This window comes from Sceloporus undulatus, chromosome 4 (genome assembly GCF_019175285.1).
Source record: "Sceloporus undulatus isolate JIND9_A2432 ecotype Alabama chromosome 4, SceUnd_v1.1, whole genome shotgun sequence".
Lineage (NCBI taxonomy): Eukaryota > Metazoa > Chordata > Lepidosauria > Squamata > Phrynosomatidae > Sceloporus > Sceloporus undulatus.
In genome coordinates this window covers 136,559,418-136,579,922 of record NC_056525.1, presented here as the reverse complement: position 1 = coordinate 136,579,922, position 20,505 = coordinate 136,559,418, and the positions used below count along the sequence as shown (strand labels likewise).

General features: G+C 37.3%; 1 protein-coding gene across 2 annotated transcripts in view; it reads left to right on the top strand.

Moving 5' to 3' along the window:
• The window catches only part of PURA (purine rich element binding protein A), a 29,986-nt gene extending 10,833 nt beyond the window's left edge, over window positions 1-19,153 (top strand). The window contains exons 2-4 of one of the 2 annotated variants that reach the window (XM_042462218.1): window positions 14,493-14,558; window positions 15,791-15,845; window positions 18,592-19,153. The gene's annotated coding sequence lies outside the window, so the exon portion shown is untranslated. Of the gene's footprint in view, window positions 1-14,492; window positions 14,559-15,790 lie in introns of both variants that reach the window. The other variant, XM_042462217.1, reaches the window with a different exon arrangement.
• The last annotated feature ends 1,352 nt before the right edge of the window (window positions 19,154-20,505 follow it).

The following is a 20,505-nucleotide window of genomic DNA, read 5'->3' as shown; positions in this document are numbered from 1 at the left end:
ATTTTCCCACAGAGATATAGTGTGAAGAGGCACTTGGGATGTCCTTATTTGAGTGGGCATACCGTTTCTATGCTCCAGGAATTGCCCGGCCCTTAAACCTACTATGTGTTCTAAAACAATTGATTCTGCACATCAGTTGAATGCAAAGCAATGTTTTCCCCAACATTTTATGTTATTTCTGTTTATTTGTTAGCTTAGTGTACCCATGAGAAGCTTATGCAGTTCTTCTTCAGATGGTAAATACTAGAGTTGTTTGTATCCGCTTTTGTCAGTTGCTGCTTGTCGCCCACTCAAAAGAACAGTAATGAATGTAATCTTCAGACGTTTACTAGTTAATTACAAAATTGCAATAGCCTCTGAATGTACAAACGTCAGGAACTTTATAGTTGTAATCACCAGATAATATTGTAGAATAATTGGGCAGTATCTGAGTTTGCAAACATTTGCATATTGCTTTGGTAGACTGCAAACCTGTGGCTAATGTTCTGTACTGTATTTGCATTTATCGTTGCACAGTTCCTAACACAGAAGATGGGGTGAATGGCATTTTTGCGTTATTTCTGGCATTATAATAATAAAATCAACTCAGTTGTACTCTTAACATCAAATTTGGCATGATGAGTCTTTCTGGTGAAGTAAAAATCTGCCCAGAAATCAAGTGAAAGCAAATAAATGGCAGTTCTAAAATTTTGCTTTGACATAGAGGGAGCATCTTTTTCTGGCACTTTTGTGTTCTTCTGAGGCTTATCTTAAGCTTATCTTTTTAGCAGTTTCAATTCTGTTGGATGTTCAAGGACATTGGATGGATTTCCTCTCCTCTGGTTTGGGGGAAATCAAACCATTGTAAGATTTCAAAGCTCCCAAGCTCTTAAACCTTAGAGTTGGGATAAAAGCTTGTTATTGTTGCTGCTGCTGCTGTTGCTGTACATTGGAGTGGGCAAAGGATGGTCTCCAGGCTGTTTTTGTGCCCTTCATACATCCAACGCCTCCAGACCACCCTTTTGCTGACCTCTCCTGGGAGCTTCTAGACTCATCTTTTAAATAGACCAAAGGGTCATTTGGGCTCTGCCATGGCTGCAGCTGCACCAGAGCCCAAATGGAAGGCATGCAATGCCCTTTCTCACTCGCTCAGCAGCCCTGCCAGTCCCATGGGGTATATATAAACACCCCCACTGGATGTACATCCTTATCTGGGGTTTCACCCAGTGTGGTCTGCAGCCCTCTAGTGACACCACTGTTTGAAACAGAGTATGCTTCTAGTATGAAACAGTGGAGATGTTAAATGCTGAGTGCTAATGCAAGCAACAAGGGGGATATTGTGCCGGAAAGTCTATGTGAAGAGCAAGAATTGAGTATTTATGTAAGTGCATGTCATTTTTTCCATGGAAGATGGTATAAGGTAATCAGACCTTAGCAGATATTTAGCAAGGTATTTGTTTTATGATTTCTAGTCAGTCTTTTATCAGCTGTACATTTCTGTTTTTGTCATGATGCTATATGAACTTTTATTGATTTTAATTGTTATTCGCTATTGTGAGTGGTTGGTAAGCACCAGAAGAGCAAAATATAAATTCCTGTGTGTTCATCTTTACATGTGCATATATATACATAGATAAAGCTTTTGTGCACAGTTAGATTAGTTGCTTTAAATTGCAAGTCTGATAAAGAGAAGTGAATACAGAAAATAAAGGCTAAGCAGAGTTGAAAAACAGTATAATGCAAATGGGAAACATTATGTTGGGGGGCTTCCATGAAAAAAAATGTTGATTATTTTTTTAAAGCTATCCAATCATTATATGAAGTTAAGTGTGAATTCCGCTATGAGTTTTTGAGACAGCTAAAGAGTAGTTCAAAGGAAAGTAATTATGAACAGACTGAAAAGCCACCATGATCTATCAGTCTTTCTCAGAACCCATTTTTATGGGGCACCTCAGATGTGTCAGGGTTCAGCCTTGGCCAGGGGCAGCTTCTTAAATGGTAGATCTGCCCCTTGGTGGTATAGAGGTCAGAGTTGCTTCAGAGCCTATGTAGAGTTAGCACTTATTGGTCTTGTGTCTTCTTAGCAGTTTTCCTAACAAATACAAAAGGGAAAAAATGGCATTAGGGGTTATAAAATATTGCTCAATCTATGAAAATTAATATTGAAAAAACTATCAATAAAAATATTTATAGCATATACAATAAAAAGAACCTGTGGAAAAGCAGGAGAATAATTGGTGACTACTCTGTATATAGATTGATTCATTTGTGGAAATTCAAGCATACATTTCAGCCACTGATGAAGACTGTTTGTCAAAACGCGTCTATCTGAAAATATTGATAGACTGTGAATAACAGATACGAACGGATTCTATTCTTCCCCGTCAGGTTTCCTAGTACAGTCAGTTGTCTTCTGAAGGACCCTTATAATACTGTACCATTTGAGACTGATTCATCTTTGGCCTTCAAGAAAATTGTTGCATTTCTAAAGACTAGAGGTCTCCCAATAGGATGCTAATTCTTTTTATTGTATATTCTTTGGACAGTTGAACTTGTTTGATTGTATTCTTTGGTTGATTTGAGAGTTTTTAACAACATATATACATTCATATAAATAGTTTCAATATTAATTTTCATAGATGGAGCAATATTTCATAATCCCTAACTTCATTTCTTTTTTCCTAGCAGTTTCCCCCCAGCAAGCATGTTTATGGGCCTAAGTACCCTAAAGGCACCAGATCCTTTCTGATCTTGGAAACTAAGAAGAGTCAGGCTTGGTTAGTACTTGGATGATAGACTGCCAGTGAAGACTGGCTGCTGTAAGCTGTATTTCAAAGGAAGGAAGTAGCAAAAACCCCTCTGATCATTCCTTGTCTAAAGAAAACCCTATGAAATTCATGGAGTTGACATAAGCCAACAGGCAACTTTAAGGCACGCAAACGCATGCGCGGACACAGACTTTGGACATGGCCTGTCTTAGATGTCATTACAAGTTGAGTAACCTTTATCTGAAAATCTGAATTCCTCCAAAATAAAAAATGAGACTGAATTTATTTATTTTCTGGTGACAAATCAAACTTTTGTCACTATCATTTGATATTCTTGGCTACTGTATCATGTGAGCATGTAATTCCTAGTGCAGAAGTAATGAGATTGTTTTGACTTATAATGGCTTTTTTTATTTAAGAGCGAGCTAATTTGACTTTGGTGACATTGAAGATATGTTCAAGGTTTACTAAGATGTAAGCCCTTCTGAGCTCAGCGAGACTTTCTCCCTGGAAAGTACATGTAGAATTGCAGCCTGGATTAGGATGCCAAGAAATATGGGGCTAGTGTACCACTATTTTGTCTTATAGTTAAAATTGCAATTGATATGCTCAGTTTTCTACTAAAATTGGATCCTGAATAGATATGGTGTATTGCTGAGGTTTCTGTGATAGAGTTGCACTTTGGAAGCAAAATCTTTGTGCTCAAAACACAATTTTAACCTAAGAATTGGAAAGCCAGTCTTATAGCCATAAATGGCATATAGACTAAGCAAGGGCCATCCATAAACAGGCTACACTAAGATCCCAAACATGCGGGAGTAACCAACTCACATATTTTCAGCTGCTTTTTGAAACCGTGATCCGGTTTACTGCCAGCAGCTCAAATGCAGACATAGAAGATATTCCTGCTGCTTGCTTAGGCTTCATTCATGTGCTTGCAGTAATGTTTCTTTGGGAAAGAGAGTGACCCGCTATTTTTTAAAAGTCTTGGGCCTTGTTTCTTTAACAGTAAGATTTTAATCTTTTAATACTTCTTTCTATTGTTTTTATGTAATACTTTATGTGATAGTTTGGGTTCTTGGGCTTATTGCTCCTTGCTGGAGTCATGAATGGACAGTCGTTTTCAGAGGATGTTTTCATATATTGTATGAACATGAAAACTAACATGAAAATTGGTTTCACCCTCTGAAAATTACACTCCCTGACTCGGGTCAACATTTATGTTTTGAAATATGCACAAAGTCTGCCTCATGGATTTTGGTGAAAGTGATAAATGAAAAGCAGACATTATGATTCTAGGGAACCAGATGGGACAACAGTTTGCAAGCGATGCTTAATCTGTGTCTGTTTTCATTTGGAGATTATGTTTCACCCAAAAAAAAAAAAAAATGGATTTCAGATTTAACCTTCCTCCATCATGTCAAGATACATTGCAATGCATGTCCCATCACCTATTGGTCATATTTGCTGGGGTGTAATGGGAATTGCTATCCAACATGTCTCATGGGCTATTTCACACCTTCAAAGGCAGGGATAAGCAGTTTTGGAAAATCTAGGGGCTAGTTGTCTGCCACTGAAATGTCCAGTGTGTACAAACGACCACAGAATGAAACAAGAAGTGCTTAGACATCAAGTTCCAGTTTTGAAAAAGTACATCTTTTTTAAAGAGGTGGTGATGCTAGCAACGTAATGTTTTATTATGACAAGTCCTAGAAAACAAGATGGAAGAACTCAAATGCTGAGAAAGAGCCTGGGAATTATATAAGACAATTCTCTGTTTGGGGGATTGGGGTGCACAACCCACATTCTTCATAAGTCTTATTGGCAATATGTAGATATTGAAACACTACTTTTTACCAGAGTTTAGTTTATGGATTTCAATCTCCACAATAATGATAGATATCCAACATTATAAGCTAATAATAATAATAGAAAAATTAAAGTTAAGTTAAGCTTGAAGCAAGAAACTTTAAAAGGTTGCTGTTAGATGAAATGTCTTTTGAACAGGGAAGCTAATAAGGACTACATGCCTGACCAAAACAACATGCTTTCAAAGATAAATGGATTTTAGTAGTAATTGCCATGGCAATATCTAACATTTGTTTTCAATCTGATTATTATTAGCACCCTGAAAGCATCCCTGCTGCAGGTTCATGATAAGGTGGTACTTGCGATGAAATCTCTGCCATAGTTTAGTCAAGAATATTGTCATACTGGAAAAAGTCAAATTAGTGATGTGTTAAATGATCTTGAATATTCAAAGTCAGAGTTGAGAGGTTTGGGTCAGCAACCAGATTAATTCCTGAGTATATAATGCCCCTTTTCCTTTTACCGAAGCAGATATGTTGTTCACTTATCTCATGTTGACTTTGTCTTATGGTAACCCTATCAATGAGAGACCTCCAAGTCACCCTATCAACAATAGCTCTGTTCACGTTTTGTAGTCTCAGGCCTGTGGCTTCCTGGATTGAGTCTATATATCTGGAATACAAACTTCTTCTTTTCCTACTGCCTTCTTCCTTACCAAGCATTATTGTCTTTTCTGGTGAGTCATGCCTTCTCATGATATGGCCAAAGTACAACAGTCTTAGTTTAGTCATCTTGGCTTCTAGGAAGAATTCAAGCTTGATTTGCTCTAAGGTCCATTTATTTGTCTTTTTAGCAGTCCATTCTATCTGTGTAAGTCTTCTGCAGCACCAAATATGTCAAATGAGTTGATTTTCTTCCTATCAGCTTACTTCACTGTCTAGCTTTCATAACCATACATAGAAATGGAAACTACTGTATGATGGCATGGACAGACCTAACTTTAATGAGGTATCTTGATACTTCAGGAGCTTTTAAATTCCTTCATAACTGCCCTTCCAAGCTCTAGTCTTCTGACTGCAGTCTCCATGTTTTCATCATCTACTTTAAAGTTCTGTACATTTTCTGTGGTCATTATTTTTTCTTAATGTTCAACTGTCAACCTGCCTTTGCACTTTCTTCCTTGACTTTCTTCAGTAATCAGTCCAGGTCTTTGCTATTTCTGCTAGAAATAAGGTTTCATCTGCAGACCTTTCACCTGCATACAAAATTATACTAAAAGCAACTCTTTACTTTTCCTCGCAAGAATAAATGGCAGGTATCTGCTTGAATATATCGTGTGTGTGTGTGTAAGCTGATATATTTGCTGTGTGTCTATGATATATGCAAGCAGATACCTGCCATTTATTCCTGTGAGAAAAAGTAAAGAGTTGTTTTTAGTATAATTTTTCAGAGCAAATCCTGTGTTCATCTCCCACAAGGGTCCCTGCCTTTCTTGTACACCTTCTTTGTGAATGCAATGAGCATTTTATTAGTGTATGGGGACTTGAAATGCAAGGACACACTTTATGAACATCCCTCCTTTTCATGAACATTTGTTTCCTGTGTAAAAAGCACTCTTTTTTTTCAGTGCAAAAGGATGAAATTGTCCCTGTCTTCTATCTTTAATACTGTTCTGATCACTACAGACCCCACTTTCTGCTTCTGTGTTTGGTTTCCATGTGATTTTTAGCTCCAATTGGTTTTTGATCTGGAGTCATTTTTAAAAAAACAGCCTTCTTCTTCCTGGGGACAACAAAAAAGCAAATTAAGGATGAATTTTTAACATAGATTTTAGACTGCTTTGTTTTAAAATAAAGGGCAGCATACAAATATATATAATAAAACATCGATATAAATTATGAAACAAGATGGAAATATTAACAGCATAAAATTAAACATAACTTCTAGTAGAGTAAATAAAACTCTCATTACAAATAAGACTATCTGCTGGGCTACTGAGAATTAAATTTGCTCATATCTGCACAGAGCCTTTAGGGATTCTGTTTGGTCCCTTTGCAATGTGGCAAAATGTTGTGAATTGACCATCTGTTGATCTAAAATAAGTAGACGTTTCCTTTAGCCTCAATGACATTGATTCTGTGATGCTCTCACTGGTTCTAGAAAAAAGTACCAATGTTAAAAACGCTAAAGCAGCAGTTAACTGGTCTCAGAACAGTAGTGAATTTCTGAATGAAACCGCTAAAGCAACTACACACCCTTCTCTTTTTCCATGGCAGATTTTGGTCCTAGAGAATTATTTGATGCAGCACTGATTTTGCATATGCAGACATCCAGATGTGTAGAATAGCTAGTCTAATGCCCTTATCAGCATAATTCTTGATCAGCTAAGCAAACATCATTCCCAGTGACTGAGGTTATCTGAATCCCAGAGTATTGAAGCAACAAGGAGAAAGCCAAAATGTCACCGAGACATGGGAAATGCTTCCAAATGAGGATTTTATTTTGTAATTGCTCTCCTTCAAACACACTTTTATTGATCATCCAGATACCATTGCCTTCCATTTGTAACCCTTCTGCATTTTCTTGAGTTCTCTGTTTTCTTATAAGAAAAGAAAATGTAAAGGAGAAAAAGAAGGAATATTTGGAAGCACCCTGAAATATTCATCAAACATACACCCAAAGAATTTCCACAGTGAATTCAGTGGGTACCTGGCTTATCCCCATTATTGGGCTAACATCATCTGGGGTGAAGTATTGATTGGAGGAAAGACTGGCCCTGAGCACTTCTTCTCCATCAAATCTTTCTCCCAAACATTGCACCTTTTGATATTTCTACAAAGACAAAAATACAGATGCTTCGTTTTATTTAAACAAAAATGAGAAATATACTAATGTTAGCAGTCAATATGCAAACTTATTGATCATTAGGGAAAAAGAGCCAATGTGATGCAGTGGTTTGAGCATGGGACTACAACTATGGAGACCAGAGTTCATATCCCCACTCAGCCATGGAAACCCACAGAATGAGTTTGGGCAAATCACATTCAGCTCAGAGGAAGGTAAAGGCTGACCTGCTCTGAACAAATTGTGTCAAGAAAACCTAGTTCACCCTAGGATTGCCATAAGTCAGAAATGACTTAAAGGCATACAGCAACGACAACAAACCCAAGCATATCTTATTTCAGTTTTTTAGAGTGAAAACACTTAAATTAGAAACAATATAGTATAGTATAGTAAGCAAAAAGTTTTCCTTTTCTAGGCTCATAAACAGTATGTACACTCAGCCAGAAACTCAGTTTGAAACCTCTTAGAAAAGAGATTCTTACTTTCAGTCAAACTTTTAATATGGAACTTTTAAACTGCATATTATCCACATGCAGGAACTAAAGTCTGGTATTCAGTTATCTGGGAATGAGCATGCATAGGATTTGTTAGCCATTAATATAGTAACTGAACAAAAAATGTGAAGCAATATTTGTTTCATTTTACTTTTAGCCTGTTCCATTCTTTTAAGTATATATCCTTGAAAATCCTAGTATAATACAAGCTGACCTTGCTAATATCTTAAATGTCTGAAAGAACTATGGGGTCACACTGTTAAATGTGCAATTGTATCTCCCCCCCCCATTACCTAATATCACACGATGTATACACATCTCCCTCTTCCCCAAAGATGGGGGGAGCCCACCATGTTGCTTCTGATTTTACCACCAACATGTGGCACCGCTGGTTTAAAAAGAAATCACATGGAATTTTACGAGTGCCACTTTTTTGTTCAAATATGGTACATAAAAGGCATGAAAGTGACATTTGTTTCACCGATGTACCATTGAGTTTTGGCACAGAATCAGCAATGGCAGCAGACGACCCTTGGAGACTCTGCTGGTGGCCTAAAAAATGGCAGGATCCCAACTGACAATTTTAAAGATATATATATATATACAGTATATATATTCCTTTTTCAACAAGAAAAAAAATCCACATAAAATTTTATTGAACAACTTATCATAGATCGAGTGACATATTAACTTGATTTTTTAATGCTTACTTAACTTCCCATGGGACAGATTTTAACCATGTATGTTGGACCATGTTTTGAACAAAAATCCTATCCTCCAGCCCAGATGTCCAGGTAGGAAACTAGTATAGACATAGGTGAAAGTTAGGAAGATGTTATTTGTTGTGAATATTACATAGATGAAATGACAGTTAAAATAAGTTTAAGTGTGGCCCCAGTTGAGGCAGAGATTCCCCTCTTCCCAAAGTTGCAATTTAAAAAATGTGTTCACACATTTAATGTTTGAACAGATTTCACCTTTAATTTCTGATTCTCAGCTTTCACTTTGAGTTTTATAAAATAGAAAGTTTGCATGGAAGGAAACAAGCTTTTCAACTTCTTCATGCTTTTTCCTTGATTACTGTATTGTGAATGTTCAAACCTTCATCAGATTGTTTCATTGGATGGAAAAGCTGACAAGAGAAAAGCAAGAGGAGTATAACCATGTAAAACAAAACCATCCCCGTCTTATTTCAGGAGTCCTGTGCCTAGAGGACTTCCAGACTGTACTGCTCCATCAGATGCCTAAATATATACAGTATTTTTATTCTGCAACATCTGAAATTACTTTTCCAGAAACATACTGGTTTCAATAGCAATGCCATCATGAACATCATACTATCTTAAACCTTGGATCTAAGAAATTTGTTATATTGTGAATTTATGCCATAATTATTATAACCTAAATGCATCTATTTGTGCTACCTAGAGCTCTGCTCAGCTACTCAGTGGAATTGACTTAGTGGAATTTACATAAGTGTTGATTCCTCAAGTTCCCATTGTTTCAGTGCATCTACTCTAGTTGGAACTGACATTTAAATTTGGGCCATTGCATTTCACTTCCTATTCTAATGAGAATTGATTGTTGTTGTTTTAAAAATAACTGTGCTTTTGTTTTGGAACATGGGGATAGCAGAAGTTGCCATCATAGAGAGAATTGTAATCCACATATTTGTCAGTATTGAATCTTGGAGAATTCAGGTCTTCCCTCCTGCCCCCTATCTCCCATACTTTACTAATCCTGATCCTGCCTCTTGCTTCCTCCAGAACCTGAGAGTTAAGGACGCTGTCTTCCCCTCCTCTTCCATGGGCCAGTCCAGAAGTTGTGTCTGCCGTAGGGAGGTCAATACTCGGCACTGTTGATGCCTTCCCCTTCCTCCAGCCAGGAGCATATTTTTGTGGGTTTTTCAGGCTATGAGGCCATGTTCTAGAAGAGTTTATGCCTGACATTTCACCAGCGGCTGTGGCTGGTATCTTCAGAGAATGCTGGCATGGAAGAGAGTGGGATATATTTACTGATGTTTGAGGGGAAGTGACTTACAGGTTAGTTTTTTGTGGGTTTGTTTGAGCTATGAGGCCATGTTCTGGAAAAGTCTATTCCTTACATTTCCCCAGCAGCCGCAGCTGGCATCTTCAGAGAATGCTGGCCTAGAAGAGAATGGAGTATACAGTATATACTGTTGGTTGAGAAGAAGCGATTTACATGTTAATCTGTGTATTGTTCTGTTGTTGAATGGCAAGGCCTAAGGGTGTCTATTTAATTAATGATCCATTTTTTGCTGGAACCCCCCCTAACTCTGGGTAGTTTTCATTAGCATTTCTCTCAACCAACAGTATATATACCTCACTCTCTTCCATGCCAGCATTCTCTGAAAATGCCAGCCACAGCTGCTGGTGAAATGCCAGGAATAAACTGTTCTAGAACACTGCCTCACAGCCCAAAACACCCACAGAAAACTATGGGTGACGGCTGTGAAAGCCTTTGACCTCACACCGAAGCATATTCTTTGCTGTGCAAGCAGTGTCAGTTACGGATAGGTTTTGCCCTATCACAGAGTAGTTCCCAAGGGTAGCACTTCTTACATTCTTTTAAGAATGAATGAAAGAAAGATGTGGGATACTTTCCGGTTGCATTCAGAGGCATCCTTGGGGAAGAGATTATGCTGGTGATTATGAGAAAAGTTTTTTTCCTTAAATCAACTGAATACCTGTTGGAATCCTGTTAGTTTTGCCCTACAAAAGAGAACCAGACCTCACTTGCATAGGTGTGTTTCGTCATCATGCTAGAGGGTGTGTGAGGATAGTTCATACTCTGCCTTTTGTGAGGTTTGTATTAGATGTGATTAGGCCACCTAAGGCTGATGAGCAGGTCCTCCTGCCCATCACAATATTATCTTCCCTTATCTCTCATCCAAACCTGCCCCCAGCAAGGATTCTGCATGCTTGCTTTTCTATGGCCTGTTACAGACGGCCAAAATAAAGCTGTTTCGGGTCTCTTTGGAGGTATGCTATTTAAATGATGCATGGGTCCTAAGAATCCGGAAGCTGCACCAAAAGCTGCACTCCGGTGCTTAGGAATAGAGCGTGGCTTTGGTGTGACCTCCGGACTCTTAGGACCCACGCATCATTTAAATAGCATACCTCCAAAGAGACCCGAAGCAGCTTTATTTTGGCAGTCTGTAACAGGCCTTAGTTTTTTTGGGTTTCTTTATGTTTAAGAAACCCTGGGCAGGAAAATCTCTGAGCAGGCTAGAATTCTCTTGCCTGCCAGTTCCCTGGAGTTGCCAGGTAACAGCACTACTTTCCAGTGGTGAATGGGAGCTCAGTTCCTCACTGCCAAATGGATACCAAAGGGGAATTAGACTGATGTATGACTCACACAATCCTTCTGGCAGTGCAGGGACAGACCCTCCCTTTCCACCAAAAGAATCATTAACCCCTGACCACGGGTTCTTGTGTGTATGTGTACAGACTAGTGAAAGACTCATCACGATTGTCAGAGTGTGTATGGGAGAGAGGGGGCTTGTAATTTTGGATGGATCTCTGGAGATATGTCCTGAATTTTTGGCACACGTTACACCACTCTGAAGGATGGCCTTCCCCAATCTGGTGCCGTCTCAGTGTGTTGGGCTAGAATTCCCAGCATGCCTAGCTAACTTGTCTATATTGCCTTCGGAAATGGGAATTATAGACCAGCACACCTAAAGGGTACTGGGTTGGAGGAAAGCTATTTTACTTTCTTGCCAGCAGGGAATAGGTTGATGTCAGGGATGAAGGAGAGGATGTAGTGGTTTGAGCATTGGACTGTGACTCTGGAGATCAGGATTCAATTCCATGCTCAGACATAATAACCCACTGAGTGATCTTGGGTGAGTTTCAGTCCCAGAAAAATACAGCCTTATGGCCTTAGGGTCACCATAAGTTGGAAATGGATGTTCAACCTGACTCTGAGCTTTATCACACTAGCCGAGATCACGTGGGGAAATGGGATTTAAACGGGAGTTAAATTCAAATATAAACAGAACCCACAAATTCAGGAGGTTTATCTCACCGAATTGCTGCTAAAGTGAAATGATGCAAAGCTAAACCGAAGTTAAAGCGGAGAAAAATACCACCTTTTTACTTTCAGAATTTCCCGAAAGTAAAAAGCTGCCATTTTCCTCCGGTTTAGCTTCAGTTTAACTTCGCGTTATTTCACGTTAACAGTGATGTTATGTGATAAACTTCTGGCATTTCCGGGTTTTCTCTAATTTAACTCTTGTTTAAATCCCATTTTCCCAAGGCATCTCGCTAGTGTGATAAACTTGTCTGCCAACAAAGAACCTTGGTAGCTAAGAACTGAGCTTCTGTCAAGGTTGTTCCATCCTGGGTTGTGTCTGTTGATCAGATGATGGAATGAGTTGAGAACCGTTTGGGATCTTTTTGGGGCACAAGGGGTTGCCCAGGTGGTTGCACTTCCTCAAGGGTTGTGTAAGTTCAATTCTTACTGCAGCCAATCAGTTTACAGCTCACACCGAGCCATGTGTCTCACTTTTGGCATGATGGGTGAGGGAGTTAAGTCAGTCACTGTGCAGTGGATGAACTCAAGACCACTGTGCCCCATGCACATAGGTCACTAGATTGGTGTATATTTATGCTGTGCTGAAAGCATAGAGGATCTCATCCATATAGAGAAATAAATTATTCACATACTCTCTATATTGACCATCATCTCTGGGAGAAAGATGCTAAGGGAATGCTACGGGGGAGCTGGGCAAAAACGTCCTGTGAGAGATGTATGCTTCTTAATGTGCGGGATGTTTGCAAAGAGGGATGACCTTGTACCTCCTCAAGCAGACAGAAGAAGTTTGATTCCCAATATCCAGAAATTTTATTTATTATAAGATTATATGACCTTGTATGCCTATATGGTCCATATAAGAAGTTTATGGCTTCTTGTAGCCGCTGTTGTTGTCTCAAAACTGGTGAATATGATTTTCTCTCAATTTGTTTCTTTTGGTGAACCCATTTGTTCTAAGGGTTGGAAATTCTTGGTGTTGTTAGGATGTACAATCTCTGTGCCTCAATGTAGTTTGTTCCTAGAATATATAAACAAAGATAGTAGTTTCTAAAGTACAATTTCCTCTGATAAATCCACAATTCAGCTCAGCTAAAAGAATTCTTGTAAGTTTTAACATTTTTAAAACAAGTAAATTCTTTAGCCGTCTGCCACCAGTGAAGCTACAAAGCTTAGCTCAGCAGTTAAATATAAGTAGTATTCAAGATACAAAAATGGAATCCTCTGAGTTTTTAAAATTTCCACTAAAGACAAGGGGAAAATGTTAGCAAAATCAAAATGTTTAGTTTTATATGGGTAATTTAATGCGTTTTAAATGTTTAATATTGCAACTTGCATGGTGTTTGTGTAAATTTTAGGCGTTTTGTCCTAATATTTCCAAAGGGTAGTCTAGAACATCTGTAATTTGAATTTTGTAACTTAATGTGGATTGTGGGCACATTTTAGAATTTTGTACTTGGGTGAATAGCTAAAATTCTATTTGCTGTTTTTTTGCTTTCCCTGCTATGAAACCTTTTCCACATAAATAATATGGTTCGTGTGTTTTGGTGTTTAAAAGAAATTAGTCTATAAATGCCATAATCCACCAGCAGCCCATCCCTTTACTATGACTAACTAGTTATGGTTTGGGTAAGCTTTGGAGGTCTCCAAGTCTATTCATAAATAAGTTGCTACACCATGGCTTATGAAGATTGCTGGAGAGCTTGAAAACTTACAAAGAAATTTGAGGATGTTTGTCTCATCCCAGAGAAGCTGTCACCTGAGAATAGATTTTAGAATTTTCTTATAAAGCACCCATTTAGGTTGTCTTCTTTATATGTAACTTGAAATATGTTGGATCCCTGCATGGCAGGGGATGGGACTGGATGGCCCTTGTGGTCTCTTCCAATTTTATGATTCTATGGCCTGTTACAGACTGCCAAAATAAAGCTGTTTCGGGTCTCTTTGGAGATATGCTGTTTAAATGATGCATGCATCCTAAGAATCCGGAAGCTGCACCAAAGCTGCACTCCAGTGCTTAGGAATGGAGTGTGGCTTTGGCACAACCTCCGGACTCTTAGGACCCATGCATCATTTAAATACCATACCTCCAAAGAGACCCGGAGCAGCTTTATTTTGGCAGTCTGTAACAGGCCCAAGTTACTCTTTATAAAACTGATTATTTATGGTTTCTTACACATCTTGCAAAAACTGGAGCTGAGACAGAAATAAATTTTCTTTGCCTAACGTATCAGTCAGCATAGTTAAGCTTTATTAGAAAATGTCTGGAAAACGTAAGGTGTATACTGTAATTTTTTATTTTTTTCAGGTGGGAAATGGCTTCTGGTTTGGGGCAGTTATTTTCTAAATGAAATTCTGGCATCGTACTTTTTGTTCAGACTCAACCTGCCCCCCAATCCCTTTGAAATTTCAAAAAAATAAATACAAGAACAGTTAAAATGGAATACTATGTGGATAATAGGGGATTCAGTGAGAGTTTTTCTTTTCCACATAAACCAATATTTACCAGTAATCTTGTGTTTCTATTTTTGTTTTTTGGCAGACTTTTACCAGTAAATATCGGTTTATTCCTGAAACCAGAAGCCCTAAACATATCTTTGTTTATAAGGTCAGTCTTCATTTCCTGTTTCTGTCCTTCCCCATCTATTTACAAATTCTGTTGTCTTCAGATAATGGAAAGTATAGAGTATTCTTTCTGTTTTCCCTTTTTACAACACTTTTTTAAAAAGTGAACTTTGCTAGCGTTGTGTTTTTAAATTGTGGCTGAAATTATAAAGTTTTAAGGCACCATTTTTAGACATTTCTGATCCAGAAAAAAAATGCTAAAGAACTAAAACACAGCATTGCTCAAAACTGCAGCTATTTCTCTTTAGATCGGGAGTGGGAATCCTACTCCCCAGATTACTAGAGTGCCACTCTCAGCAGCCCTAGCGATCATAGATAGTGGGGAGAAATGCCAGGAGTTACAGTTCAGTATCATATGAGAAGCATACAACTGCCACCTCTGATTTAGATGCTTTACATTGAAAGTATTCAGCTGCTGCCCCTGAAGCTGACAGGACCCTATCCAGTTTTTGCTACAGGTAAAGAAGCCACTGTTCGCAACAGGCTCTAAGATCATGGATTTCCTACTGCTAGTAATAGCAAAAACAAAACAAAACATCCCAGTGAAGATCGCTAGGACCTGGAAGAAGCTTACACACACACACACACACACATCCTTCCTATATCTCAACAGGAAAGGAAAGGAAAGATTTAACCCACTCTATCCCTGCATGCTGAAATATTTTGTGGAGGAAGGGACTGTGTGTGTGCACACACATGTGGTTCCCCAACACCTCTGTCAAACACTGGATACAGCCCTTGGGGCCAAAATATTCTGTGCCCTGGTCTAGATCTTCATAAGTGAAAGGTTGCACTAAAAAATGAGCAGACTATTTCTTTAACAGAGGTTGTGGACAGAAGTGGAATATATAACATTAGACAAAACATCTTAACAGCTTGCATAAAAAATATATGAAAATTGTAAGAGTGAAGTATTGAACTCAAAACAAGCTTATCTACTTTCAATATAGATTCAAACTAGTATCACAGAATGAAAATAATTAAACATAAATGGGTTGTTAATAAAATAGACTCGTTCTAGAGTGTTTTTGGCCAATGTTGAACAATATTATGATTTGAAACTTAGTGTCAGAGACACTGGCAACACATAAAAGTGTCAACTAGTCATAGTAACGTAATAGTCGACATCTTTTAATTTCAATTTTCTCCAGTTGTGTTAATGCAACTGCCCTTTCTGTCTTTTGAAGTCTTGACTTTATCTTTTTCTTTTTTTAGAACTTTCAGTACCATCTATCGATTTCATCCTATGACCTGTTATTTGCAAAGCAAGGTAACCTCCACAGCCAGTGGGGATGTGAGATCATGCGCCGCCACCTCCGTGCACTTCATTTCGTTCCTAAATGTTGTGTGTGTGCCAAGAGTCCTATGTATGTGGGGGAAATCTCGCTTATTGTTAATTCTGCTTAGGATTCTGCGCACATCTGCATCATTTATAGATTGCATCCAATAATGGAGGTGAGGTGCTGCCAAAGGAGGCATGAGTTCTCTAGTATTCATGTGGTAGAACAAATCAAAATTCCTTCCTCTTGAGATGAGATCCCTAGTGTTCTTAAATCTTCACTGTGTGTTATCTCAACTGAAATCTACTTTTCCACCCCTTGTGCAGCCTCCCTTTTTGTGGCCCTGGTTGTGCAATATAGTTGGCAACAACCTTAATATGAACAGTTGATACTGACCCTTCTTTGAAGCATTCAGAAGGTGTGAGGAGGACTTCTGTTGCCACTCTGGAACACGAATGTTTATACATCGTGTGATATCAATCATCTAAAGTTTAAAGATAAATTGTCTTCAACACTGGTAAATTACAGTATAACACAAGCAACTGAAACTGGTCCAAAATATTATAATATATAGCTTTTCCTATATAAGCAATTTATTTACAATTTCAAATTCCGAAAAAAAAGATTCTTTAATGGTGCATATCACTCTTGGTTTTTTTACAGTCAATATTGTAATTTTGTAATAATGTGAATATTTAATTAAATTGTTTAACATGGAAAAATATATGTAAATTAAATTTTATTCCAAGGTGCTCCACATTTCAATGCTGTGCTGCAGTCAGTATTATTCCAGTACAAGGCTTTCTTCTTAGAAAGAAAAAGGTTGTTCATTCTGTTCTCATAAGGCTAAGTAATTACATTCATTTAAAGATTTGGAATTCTGAAGCCACATTGCTAAAACTCTGTAGCTGTGCCATTTCTTTAAACTCAAATGGCTGATAACAAGCCTGTCTGAAATCATATGTGGCAGAATAAGTCCTGACATAAGAAAGTGAATATGCAGAAGTAGGACCACATATGCCCCCCTTCTAGTTTGCTTCTCCACTCTGTAAGTATAAAATGAAGTCAGGATTTAGCACTTAAACAAAGCTTCTCATTATGGAACTGGGGCCTGTGTGATTCCAAACAAGTCAGAGCTTTACAGCCAACTTCAAAATCCTTGTTTAAAGGTGACCTGATCCTGGCTTGTTTGGGAATGCTTAATCATAATTCTCAGTTTGTATGTAATGTAACAGATGTTTAAATGCTAGTTTCTTGTTTTCACGCTGACAAAAGGGAGAAGTGAAAACAGAGGAAACAGTTTGCCTGCATTCACATGGTGCTTTATTAAGCCAGGATTTTGGCAGCACATTATGTTTATACATGGGCAGCAAAATAGCAAATATATATATAAGTATTAGATGGGTAAGATATTAAAAAAGAAAATAAAAGAATAAGCCTTTGTGTAACTTTAAACAGAAGTTGAAATGTTTTCCTTTTTGAAAAGTCCAACAACAGGTAGTTCTAATTATTTTACAATATTCTAAGATATCCTATATCTTTTTCCCAGTAGAATCTCTTTTTTTTTACAATGAATGTTGCATAGATATAGCACTAATGTCAGTGAGGCTTCAGCATCCAATGCACAAACAAAATATTTCCTAGTGTATATACTGTTTCCTAGTGCATAAAAGCAAAGGAAGCAAGCAACAAAGCCTTTATTCATTATTGGTTAAATTGAAAGACCATTCTTATAAATTGCAGATGGATGGCAAAAATCCTATTGACTTCTCTGGAAACAGTATTAACTCCTTCTTTACAAGAACATATACCTGCATACATAATCATAGAAGTTCAAGGTTTCATAATTGCATTAATTATATATAGATTAAACAAGAGGAAGGGAAGGGAAGAAAAAAAAAAAAGAAATGTGGCAATACCAAGTGGTACTTCATCTGAAGAAGAGAGTTTATATCTACAAAAGCGCATGCTAAAATACAAATCAATCTTAAAGATGTTGCCATAATTCTTTTTCCCTCTCCCTGCCTTCTTTTTATGCTGCAAGAGACTAACACAGCTACTTTTTTGAAATATAACATCTTCGTGTTTTGATGTAGGATGCTGTTAATTTTATAACCATTTTATAAAAAATTGTCAGCAAAAGTATTTTTACCCATTTTGATTCATGGGTAATCACTATGAACTATTCAATCACTATGAACTAGTTCTCCCCGCAGGCACGTAAACAGAAGGATGTCAGGGTGAAGAGAAGCTATGGGCAATCGTATGGAGAACCTGCAGCTAACTCTAGGATCATAACTGGTGGGGAAAGTGCAGCCACGATCATAGCTTCTGCTAATTGTTCTCCATACAGTATATAGTTTGCATGGGAGGATTTTACAGTGCAAACAAATCCTACAATTTTTGTTTCCATTTCCAGATATTAAGATAAAAATCTGTAGTATGTTTTTCACATGTGAGGTTTTTTGTTTTGTTTTGTTTTTTGAAAGGACAGAAAAAAAATCTCTCAAGGAAAGAATAGAAATATCTCTCAATCTCTGCATAATTTTTGTTGCTAGTTAATCTTTAGTAGATGTGCTAGTATCTCTTGGTGGTTATGTTTTTCTGTAACTTTTTAATTATCATACAAGCATATAGTACTGTAAGAGTACGCACTTATTAGAAGATTGGAATGTTGAACAAGGCAAAAATCTTTGTTTTTATTTATGTAAATAACTACTATTCTTTTGTTTTAAGAAACCTGCCTACCATCTCACAACTGTTGTATTTTTGACATAATGGACAACGTTCAGACATTCTGTGGCTTATGTATTTGTGTAACTGTTTGTATGTAACTACTAACTCTAAATTGTAAGTAAGAAACATGCTTGTTCCATTTATTCAGAGTATTATCTCTCCTGTCTAAAAATATTTTCAGTTATATGAGAAAATGAATTTATTTATTTTTTTAAGATTGTCATGCAAGATGTGGTTTCTCTGCTTTTTTAAAAAAAAATACTGGGGTGGGGTGGGTGAGGATTTTATCTAGTTTTCACTTGATAGACCAAAGTTACCATTGACACTGTCTTGCAATGCTGATCAAATTTATCTCATTTGCACTTTAAATGAATAAAACACAAGGAAAATCAAGGTGTCAATTGTATATACATTCACTGTAAAGTAGAATGTATATCATTAGTCAGTATGTTTATAAAGAGGGTATTTTCCTTTGTTGCGGGAAGGGGAGTACTCTGGCAATGTATTTGCTAGTCAATATAAAGTGTTTACATGTAATTACTTAATAAATTATTTGATTTAAGATGGATCTTAGTGGTGATTTTCAAGTACAACCATTGAGAACATCTATTTTCACTCAGTTCATAATGTTTTTCATATCTTTTGCAGCAGTGACTTTAAATGCATCCATTTGTTGACAGTTCGGAGGAAGGCACAAAGCATCCGCTTCTACCAGATTTCCAGAATATTACTACGCATAACGTTGTGTAACATTATCCACCACATGCACACTTTGCATAAGGAAAAATGTAATTCAGATTGCTAAATGCAATAGTATCTACAAAAGGTGTGCTGTAACTTTACTCCAGTACCTTAAAAGAAAGCTATAGTTTAAAATGGATATGGCCAAATAACTTTTTGATGTACCTTTAGGGCTAGATGTGTATGACCTGACACCACAATGCATGTAATTGGCAATGAGTCTTAATGCTTTTAGTGAATTTGTTCCACATATGTAAATGTACCTGCTATAGATTAATGGTAGATTAATAGAAACTTAAGATGTTTTCAGCACATCCAACCAACTAGGGCCATATCCATTTTGTAGCATATGCCTGATTCATAAGTATAGAAAATAATTCAAGCACAATGTCATGATACTACACACTGCACCAGGATTTATTCCCTCCAGAGCAAACAAACTTAAATATAAATTTGGTACAAACACATATTTAGATCTACTGTCCTTGCCCACTCTCCATTATTCAAATGGGATATATGAATGAAATGATGTTGCCCTCCTTTTTAAAAATTAGAACAGGTGTAGTTTATCAGATGTAGAAGGTGTGTTTTACTTCCATTTTTGTTGTTGCACAAATTATTTTCTGTACATAGAACTAAATACAGACAACTTAATTTTCAATAATTAATAATAAAAGATCCAGGGGAAAAACAGAAACAAGAACTCACATCTGGGCATCTCCAACTTCCTCCCAATTGTTTCTAGACACAAATTATTGTTCCATTTAAGAAACAACTGCTCAGAAATATGAGCCAAATGTGAATTAACATGGAACGCTAGGAAAGCAAACAGAGTTTTCCCAGCACCTTAGGCTAACAATGTTATTACAGCATAAGCTTTTGTGGATTAAGGTCCACTTCATCAGATGCATAAAGTGTCCCCTAAAGTTGACAGGCGCACTGATGAAGAGGAAGGAAATGTTAACACTGAGGTTAAATAGAAAAGAAAGTGTGACAACAGTCTGACAAGTTAAAAACTGAAGTATATGCAAAATACGCACAATGACGCTTGACATAAGTGCTAATTTTACACATTCATTCTTCCATCAGTTACTGCTTCTCTGAATTGTGTCTGTGCTTATTTTGTATAACTTTAATTATCAGAATGCGTTTTTGAATTTTGAATTTTCACAG